This window comes from Eleginops maclovinus, chromosome 12 (assembly GCF_036324505.1).
Source record: "Eleginops maclovinus isolate JMC-PN-2008 ecotype Puerto Natales chromosome 12, JC_Emac_rtc_rv5, whole genome shotgun sequence".
NCBI lineage: Eukaryota > Metazoa > Chordata > Actinopteri > Perciformes > Eleginopidae > Eleginops > Eleginops maclovinus.
Window position 1 is genome coordinate 28,323,408 of NC_086360.1, and position 10,701 is coordinate 28,334,108.

The window sequence follows — 10,701 nt, forward strand, 5'->3', positions numbered from 1 at the left end:
TAAAGTGTGTACACAAGCTGAAGGGATTTAAAGTAACAACCTCCTGAAGCTTTTACATTTCTTTAAAAAAGTGTCTTAATGATACGACTAAATGTCCTCACGTCGAGCATTAGCTGCGGTTAGCATAGCGGTGGAGACAGGAAGTCATGGTGACCGTACTGTAGTTCCTTTATAGTAGGGTGACCAGATCTGAGGTGGCGAAAAAGAGGACACTTGCGATTGTTGGGGGGTGGGGGGAAGCGCCAGTCAATTTTTAATGGTCCCAACAGTGAAAACCGGGCGTTTTCATGAATTTATAAACCCCCCCCCCCCCCCCCCCCCGGACGCTCCGGACAGGACGTAAAAAGAGGACATGTCCGGGCAAAAGAGGACGTTTGGTCACCCTACTTTATAGCCCAACATTAGCCGCCTTTAGCCTTAGCAGTGGTGACTTGAAGTCCTGTGACCGTGCTGTAGTTCCTTTATAGCCCAACATTAGCCTCCTTTAGCCTTAGCAGTGGTGACTGGAAGTCATGTGAGCGTGCTGTAGTTCCTTTATAGCCCAACATTAGCCTCCTTTAGCTTAGCGGTGGAGACAGGAAGTCATGTGACCGTGCTGTAGTTCCTCTATAGCCCAACATTAGCCTCCTTTAGCTTAGCGGTGGAGACAGGAAGTCATGTGACCGTGCTGTAGTTCCTTTATAGCCCAACATTAGCCTCCTTTAGCTTAGCGGTGGAGACAGGAAGTCATGTGACCGTGCTGTAGTTCCTTTATAGCCCAACATTAGCCGACTTTAGCTTAGCGGTGGAGACAGGAAGTCATGTGACCGTGCTGTAGTTCCTTTATAGCCCAACATTAGCCGACTTTAGCTTAGCGGTGGAGACAGGAAGTCATGTGACCGTGCTGTAGTTCCTTTATAGCCCAACATTAGCCTCCTTTAGCTTAGCGGTGGTGACGTGAAGTCATGTGACCGTGCTGTAGTTCCTTTATAGCCCAACATTAGCCTCCTTTAGCTTAGCGATGGAGACGTGGAGTCATGTGACCGTGCTGTAGTTCCTTTATAGCCGTATAAAGTTATTTTTTTCTCAAGATTTTATTTACAATGAAATCACTGCAAAATCTGTTAAAATTGGGTTTGTACCAAAGTAGTAAACAAGAATTAGATACGCTCAGAAAAAGTGAGTACAGGTCAGTGAATTTATTTTAATTTTTAGACTTCCACAACATGCACGGTGGTAATTTAGGCTCTGGGTTGATAAATGTGTGGTTTCTAAATGAAGATAAGCCCCGCCTCCTTTTATGAATCGTCTAGTTTAACTTGATCAATTTCTTATAAGAAATGGGAGTTGAAAATGTGCCAATTGTCCGCTGTGAACGCACCATTAGCCTTTGAAATCGAGCTATGTCTCACGTGCTAAAGCTTACCTCAGGCTGTTTGACATCAGCCCAGTAGTCCGAGGACAGTTCTATTTGGTGTGTAAATTAATGGTAGCTTGAAAAGATGTTCTTCAGTGTCGGAGAAATAGGAATAGCCAAGTATGTCTTGCGTGTAGCGTCTGTGACGGATGTATACAGTTTGTGTATTATTTCCTTTCATTTGTTTCTGATTTTTTGATTTTGTGCGATCAGTGTACATTGTAAGACTGGTAGTTGTGAAATAACATGGGATGCATGTTTTGTACTGTATATAAAGTAAGCTAATAAAAAAGAACAAAAAAACTCATGTAAGGCTCTCATCAGGGGGGCTTCAGTCTATTCCATTTTTAAACTGAACTTTTTATTCTATCTTTTAATGGGACTACCCAGACTACAGATCCAGTGGAAAGTTATTCAATGCAATGACGGTTTTTTGTACCTGAGTTATGCACTGTTTTGAGCTTCCCCCTAGCTCCTGCCTTGTATCAGCACTACTGTTCTTGTCAATAAAGCTGAATTTGTCTACTGACTTTTGAGCTGCGTTGCTTTCCATATAAAAATAATGAAGATGCCTCCTGAGGGGATTAGTCGCCCTATTGTAACTCACAATTTCTGTCCAGAATATCCAGATTTACCCCACGAGATGCATTCAGTTGATGCGCCTTTATGCAGTCCAAACAAAAGAGAGTATCCGACGACGTATTTAAAGAATAAATATGACATTTTTAAGCAAAATCTTTTGTGTATAGTAGCCCCAATTAGGTAACAACATAAGAAAGCTTGATAAAGAAGGCTTATTTCCACCCAAAATATGTGGTAAAAAAACAGAAACCGCTCACCTGAGATCTGCATGACTGCCCTCAGAAAGGTAAATGAGGAGTAAAGCCAGGCTCATATTGACTTCTGAGATTTTGGCTCCTGGTTGCTCTGGTGAACAAACAAACAGTCATAACTTTTTTCGGATATAAGGAATAAATAGCTTTAAGTACATTCAAGTCACAAAGTGGTCCGTAGAGACACTGAGTTTAGTCAGGATTAAACACAACCAACGTGTTATTGAGCAGATAGAGGTGCTGGGAGGCAGATGTCACGACACAGCATTCCCCTGAGTCTTTGTTCGTAGCGATGTTAGCATTTGATTGTCAGCAAAGAAGCAAATAACATCTCCTTAAAAAGTCTAAATGTTTCTCTGAGTCTACACCAAAACTAAAAGTTAAAGAGGGCCTTTGTTCCCTCTCCTGTAGTGTGTTCTATAGGTTTTAGTGCATGTAAATGGACTGCAAAGGCTTAAATTCCTGTGTTCCCGCCAGAGGGAGTTTCTCTACCACACATTCCCCGCCCCTTACTTAAAGAAGTCATATTTTGCTTTTTGAGGTTTTCCCTTTCCAATAGTGTGTTCTATATATAGGTTTTAGTGCATGTAAATGGTCTGCAGAGGCTAATATCTGAGTTTCTCAGCCTCACACTCCACCTCACTGCCTGAAACGCTCCCATTGGACCCATTTCTTTACTTCCAGAACACAGTGACCACCATTGTGTTACACTAGTGCTCCTATTGGCTAGCGCTCCAACACATTGTACGTGATAGGCTTAGGGGCGGGACCCCTCTAAGCAGTTGACCAATCACAACAGAGCCGGCCAGCTAATGAGCACAGTTTGTCCTCTGTAATAAATATTATAGGACTAACAAAAACATGTAGCCCTTTTCTGTAGCTAGAGTTTCAAGTGCTTCTTCACATGTGTTTATGTGTCCCCCCCCCCCCCCCCCCCCCCCCCCGGCTCCTTGTTACGCAGTGCCTCCTTAAAGCTCTCACTCAAGATGAGAAACAGCAGTCATATTAATTCAATTGACAAACTCTCCTGCTGCAGGTCATCTCTCTTCACCTTCCTCCTCCTCCTCCTCCTCCTCTTCCTCAGGATGATCAAGAGACAGCAGGTGGAATAATTACAGCAAGGAGATGAGTCGCTTTAAAAAAAAAGGAGACCACTCGGCGGCCTGAGAGCAGGATGTGCGCACATCCAAACACGCCGTGATTATGATAATATGGACCCGAACTGTTGTTACAAACAGGAGGTAGAAAAACACATTCACACAGATTCCATCTCCCGGAGAACAGGCCCACTATAAATACCACTCAGGTAATAACACATAATGTGAGGATTCTGGGAAATGTGCTGAAATTACGCCGGCGTCGCAGCAACACATGTTGTCAACGTCCTGCAGAGAAATGGTTGGGAGAGAAAACAGAGAGGGTTTATCTTTTGGCTTCTGGTTATTTCATGACTTTTGAGTGCTTTTACAATGGCATTATGTCCATAGCTAAAGTTTGAGCAATAACAGTACCAGCGAGCTGCTCCTCTCAGGGTTTTATTTAAACATGTCAATAAACATACATTAAAGTAAGAATAAAAAAGATCAAATTAAAGTTAAATTAAAGATATTTATAATACATAAGAAGGTAAAGTTCAAATGTACATATTTGACTACAATAAAGTGTTGTTTGTTGAAAATGCAACAACTACAAATGCACTGGTATTTAAGGAATTTGCTTCCTTTTTTTGTTGACACTCAAAAATCTAAATATAGGAGTTTATTTTATACACTTTTAGTCTATTTATGTCAGCAGATTCCTCCTGAATCACCAAAAGTTAACTTTAGATAAAGCGTCATTTGTACATGCAAACACAACATTCCAGAAACGTGTATAAAACAATTATCTTAATGTCAGCAATGAAGACGAGAGTGTATCTGGTAGTTACAGAAACCACAACACCTGGAGTCCAGGGACACTAAAGAGAGACGCACACAGCTGGAGACCAGGGGACATCAAAGAGAGACGCACACAGCTGGAGACCAGGGGACATTAAAGAGAGACGCACACAGCTGGAGACCAGGGGACACTAAAGAGAGACACACACAGCTGGAGACCAGGGGACACTAAAGAGAGACGCACACAGCTGGAGACCAGGGGACATTAAAGAGAGACACACACAGCTGGAGACCAGGGGACACCAAAGAGAGACGCACACAGCTGGAGACCAGGGGACATTAAAGAGAGACGCACACAGCTGGAGACCAGGGGACATTAAAGAGAGACACACACAGCTGGAGACCAGGGGACACTAAAGAGAGACGCACACAGCTGAAGACCAGGGGACACTAAAGAGAGACGCACACAGCTGGAGACCAGGGGACACTAAAGAGAGACGCACACAGCTGAAGACCAGGGGACACTAAAGAGAGACGCACACAGCTGGAGACCAGGGGACACTAAAGAGAGACGCACACAGCTGGAGACCAGGGGCACACTAAAGAGATACGCACACAGCTGGAGACCAGGGGACATTAAAGAGAGACGCACACAGCTGGAGACCAGGGGACATTAAAGAGAGACGCACACAGCTGGAGACCAGGGGACACTAAAGAGAGACGCACACAGCTGGAGACCAGGGGACACTAAAGAGAGACGCACACAGCTGGAGACCAGGGGACACTAAAGAGAGACGCACACAGCTGGAGACCAGGGGACACTAAAGAGAGACGCACACAGCTGGAGACCAGGGCCGTTCAGGTAAGAGCGTAGCAATAGACCAGGGACCCCAAAGAGGAGACCCACACAAGACGACACTTAAAGAATTTGTTACACACTGGATTGACAACATCAAAGAAAGTCGATACAAATGCAACAGAATAAACAACGCAACCATAAGAATCATGATCAAAGAATGACGACAGTGAAAAGCCATAAAGAAGTAAGCACCACTGAATATGGGGCTCTAGAGCGCAACTGGACGGGCAGCAACAGCGCCCCGCTAGAGCAGGTGGAATAAAGAGAACGCACATGTTTGTCCGAAATACCCACTCGACGGGGCCCGCCCCGTTATGCACAGTGCCATTAAGCTGCGACAGCGTCAATGTGTCAAGTGATTAAAATTAAACTGGGAAGGAAATTTATTCACATCCACGGCAATCAATCAATGAATCAAAAAGGCCGTAACACAGAAAACAGATAGATCAAGACTCCGTAAGTATAGTTAAGTTCCATCCCACATGAAATTGTTGCATCTGCGGTTAACCATAATTCTGCAGTAGCGATCCATTAGGTTTCCAACGACTCCTATCTAGGACTATGGTTTGGCTGCAAGCCATGTAACCAACTTTTAGAAAAATGTCCTACCCTTTGATTTCACTAGATGTATCTACGTTATGGCTGGCCAATTATCAACACGATTATTCGTCTATTACTGAATTAAATGCACTATGAACAAGTCAGAGCCTTGGCAAATGGACGGTCATTAGTTTTCTTAGTAGCTCTATATAATATTATAGATTCAGGAGTTCAATAATTTTGCATTAGCCTGGGTTTTTATATTATACTTTTTAAGATTTACATTTAATACTGTTAAAATCCGCAGATTACAATAAAAAAGACACACTTTATTCAATTTAATCTTATTTTCTGAAACAATATTTGCTTTTGGATTTTTTCTCAACGAACTGTAATATGACCAACTGAAACCACCAAAACTGTTCATAGCATTTAGATAGCCATGACTTTTTCCTATGGGACACAGACAGTACACAGACACACACAGACACACCACGGGTGCGGGGATGGCGCTGTTGCCACTCACAGAATTGATTTCAGGAAAACAGCTCGTCTTAGTGACTGTATTTCTGTTTTCAAACCAGTGAAAACGGGATTATTGTAAGATTTTATTATTATTATTTTTTTTACTTTTTTTTGGTGAAGCAGTGCTTCACCTGTAGTCGTATAGAAACCGCCACTAAACCGCCTAGTAGGAACTGTGTGTAATGCTTTTAATATCTATTTCACCACAATTATCAGACTGTAAAATGATAGGATTTCAAAAGCATTTGAAAAATAACCAAGCTAATCATACAGTACTTATTCTTTCTCCAAGGGGCATTGCTGAAATTTCTTCATCCCGCTCTACCAAGTGTTGTCTCTGGTGCTACTGAAGGTAACGTTCTTTTCTACCTATTATTAGTGCCTTCTATCAACACACTTGATGTTATCAAAATGACTTTACATTTTTCTAATTCAAGTCATAGTTGTGTGTATTCATTCCACTTGCCCACAGAGTCTTCTGGACATTTCAAATATGTGGGACATTCACTAATGTTAATGAATAACTGAGTTGTTGAGATCAATGCATGCAAAATGTGCAATATAAATAAAAAGAATATTATTTATGTATTTATTTATTTTTGCACCAGGGCCATCAACATCGTCTTCGTCACATGTTTATGAGGAGGAGCAAGTGGAAGACAACATTGCGGCGTCCACACCACTTCCCAGCAGTGGTTCAACAGAAGGTGCATTAAGCCGCACAATTTCAACTTATCACCTATCATAGTGACCCAAAGTTATAGCAGCATGTGCTGTGAAAGTGTATTAAAATGACCATTTGCTATAAAGCGTTACACAAGTAGATCACCATACCTTAAGCATTTAGTTGTCGTACTTCACACATGAAACTGTGCCATGAATTAATTTGTAATTACATATTTTTCAGCAGTGCCATCAACTCCATCACGACTTGAGGAGGAGCAAGTGGAAGCATCCACACCACTTCCCAGCAGTGGTTCAACAGAAGGTGCATTAAGCCGCACAATTTCAACTTATCACCTAACACCCATGTGCTATGAAAGTGTATTAAAATGACCCTTTCTTTTTAAAGCATTATACAAGTAGATCACCATTCCCTAGTTGCTGTACTTACCACATGGCAATTGTGCTATAAATTAATTTGCAACTATATGTTTTCAACAGTGCCATCAACTCCATCTCCACTTCATGAGGAGGACAAAGAGGAAGATGACATTGACATGGCAGAGACCACCCCACCATCCAGAACTGGGGTACCTGTAGGTATTGCAAGCACCACATTAAGTGATGACCCAGGATGTTGGCCCAGTGTCCTAACAAGCAGTATGCGCTGTGAAATAGTCAAAAAAGGACCTGTGCAAATCATGGACATTGAATTCCCGCAAAACTTAGACAATCCTCCTCGAAGATTCACCAAGGACAGTTACAAAAGAACCATGAAAAATGGTGAGAATATACATCGATCGTGGCTGGTGTATTCCATCCACACAGATGGAGTGTTCTGTTTCCCTTGTACTGTTTTCGGGAAGCGTGAGCGTGACAATGCCTTAACGACCTGTGGCTACGGTGGATGGAAGAACCTTTCCTATCGCCTAAAAAAACACGAGTGCACAAAGGTGCACTGTGACAATGTGAAAAAGTGGCACGACCTTCAGAGGAGACTGCAAACCAGTACACTGATTGATCAAAGACAGATGGAGTTGATGCAACTTGAAGTTGAACACTGGAAAGGCGTGATTCGGAGAGTGATTGCCATAGTTTCCCATCTGGCAGAACGCAACCAGGCTTTGAGAGGAACTACCAGTACCGTGTATGATCGCCACAATGGGAATTTTCTGGCTCAAGTGGAACTCCTAGCACAGTTTGATCCGGTAATGAATGAACACATCAGACGAATACAATGCAAAGAGACAAAGGTGCATTACCTGAGTGGAGTCATTCAGAACGAAATCATTCAGCTGGTCGGAGACAAAATCCTACAGGAGATTGCAAGAAGAGTGCACAAAGCAAAATACTTCTCCGTGATCATGGATTGCACTCCTGACATCAGCCACAAGGAACAACTTTCTGTTGTTCTCAGGATTGTCAACTGTGAAACACCTGTTTCTATTGCTGAGCATTTTTTGGGATTTGTACATGTTGAAGACACAACTGGTAAAGGGCTCAGTGAAATCCTGCTTGACCAGTTGGAGAAGCACAACCTCAGCATTTCAGATTGCCGTGGGCAGTCATACGACAATGGCAGCAATATGATGGGCCACAAACAGGGTGTGCAGGCAAGAATTTTAGAGCTGAACAACAAGGCGCTATGCATCCCATGCAGCAGTCACACACTAAATCTGGTTGTGTCAGATGCTGCCAAGTCTTCAGTGTTGTCCATGTCTTTTTTTGGTATGCTGCAACGACTGTACAACCTTTTCAGTTCCTCTGTGCACCGCTGGGCAATTTTGAAGCAGCATGTGAAGCAGCTCACCCTTAAGCCACTTTCAGGGACGAGATGGGAGGCCCGAATTGACAGTGTGAAGGTAGTGCGGTACCATCTACCTGAAATACTAGACGGACTGTCAGCACTGGAGACATATGCTACAGAGAAGGGGGACTCAGAGACCATGTCCTCAGCAAAAAGCTTACATGGTGAGCTTAAAACATGGTCCTTTCTTCTGTGCACAATAACCTGGTACAACGTTTTGTATCAGGTTAACCATATGAGCAAGCTCCTCCAGAGCCCGGATGTTTCAATGCAAACACTGAAAAAAGAAACCGAGGGAGTGACAGAGTACCTAGAAGATTTCAGGGAAAATGGACTCGCATCAAGCCAAACGGATGCAATGGAGATTGCAGAAGATCTGGAAATTGAGAGGAAATTGCCTGAGAAAAGGCAACGTAAAAAGAAAAGGCAGTTCCTTTACGAGAGTACAGATGAAACCCAATCGACCCCAGAAGAGGCCTTCAGAAGGGACTTCTTCCTGCCTTTGGTTGACACTGCCATCACCAGCCTAAAAGACAGATTTTCCAGACTGGAGGGGGTGTATGCCCTGTACGACTTCCTGTTCAGCATTGATATCATGAGGGCCACAATCAAGACTGGGAAATTGCATGAGAGATGCAGGAAAGTGGAACAAACCCTCCATGATATTGATGCAGACGACTTGGCATTGGAGATCAACTCTGCTGTCCACACCTTTCCAGATGAAGTATCCAGGTGCCCATTTAAAATGCTGGACTACATATACAGTGAGAAGCTGTTGGACCTGTACAGCAATTTAAGCATTGCACTGCGCCTACTTCTGACCCTTCCTGTCTCGGTTGCCTCCGGAGAGAGGAGCTTTTCATCTCTGAAGCGCATAAAGAATTACATGAGGTCAACTATGAGCCAAGAGAGGCTCTCTGGACTGGCACTCATGTCAATTGAGAGTGACGTCCGCAGGTCTTTGGACTTGGAGGGGATTGTGTCTGCATTTGCTGAGGCCAAGGGCCGCAAGCAGCAGTTTCAGTAGGAAATAAAAAAAAAAATAAAGGCTACTTTTCAGTGTATGTTTGACCTCTTTTGTGATTAAAACGCACAGAATTGCGGAAATTTTTTTTTAAAGGCCCCCAACAACTTCTTTGCCTAGGGCCCCCAAAATCCTAGAAACGGGCCTGCACACAGCTGGAGACCAGGGGACACTAAAGAGAGACGCACACAGCTGGAGACCAGGGGACACTAAAGAGAGACGCACACAGCTGGAGACCAGGGGACACTAAAGAGAGACGCACACAGCTGGAGACCAGGGGACACTAAAGAGAGACGCACACGTTTGTCCCAAAGGAAATGTACTGGTCCGATGTAACGCGCTTGCACCTGTTGGCCACCGTATGACAGGTGTCCCTAACGTCTGTCTCTGTCACAATGTCTGTCTCTCTGATTAAATTACCTGCGTATGGCATCAGTTTCAGTTTTCACAGTTCCACCGAGCAATCTGCAGTCAATTTCACACACAGCGCTCCGTAACACAGATAACACAGATTTGAGACTTTTCACCAGAGGCTTTTTCCCCTCGGGGTATCAAGTCTACAGCCGTCTCTTCCTCCTCCTACTGAACCTCTTCAAAGTTGCATCTGTCGTTACACCTCCTCACATCTGCAGTCCCGATCCATTAGGTTTCCCCAGACGGTTTCTCCTCTCTATGAGTCTTTATGGGTTTATGAACTGAGCAAGCTTCGATTGTTAAGATCGAGTCGTTCTTTTTAGCAAAAATGTCCCTGTCGATTTGAAAGTGTTCCCCTCTCAGATGTGAGCTCTGCGTAGTGGCTTCTCCTTTTCTATAACTACGGCTGCTTGGAGTTTGTCTGGATTTACTGAGTTTAATAATGACAAACAGAAGGCAACGGTCCACGGCTGCCGGTCGGCTGGAGTGGACGGTTCATTTAGTTCTTTAACTGCGTCATATGAAATGCATTTATTAGATTCAGTATGTAATATTCTTTTGCATTAGTGTTCAATGAATAATATACTGTTTTTTTTAAAGAATATTCATATTAACACTTACTTTTTTTAATAAGATGGATATTAAAAATAAAAAAGATATCATTTTATTCATTTTTCTTTATTTTATGAATACAAATATTTTTTTCTGGGAACTTTTTTTCTCAGGAACGAAACTATATATCAAGCCCAATGAAACAAAACCA

At 43.1% G+C, this 10,701-nt stretch overlaps 1 long non-coding RNA gene across 1 annotated transcript; it reads left to right on the plus strand.

Annotated features, from left to right (window-relative positions):
- The first annotated feature begins 6,321 nt into the window (after positions 1–6,321).
- Positions 6,322–7,441, plus strand: LOC134873992 (uncharacterized). The gene is made up of 4 exons (XR_010167010.1): positions 6,322–6,382; positions 6,639–6,737; positions 6,938–7,018; positions 7,195–7,441. It is a non-coding gene; the product is annotated as an uncharacterized LOC134873992 (long non-coding RNA).
- The last annotated feature ends 3,260 nt before the right edge of the window (positions 7,442–10,701 follow it).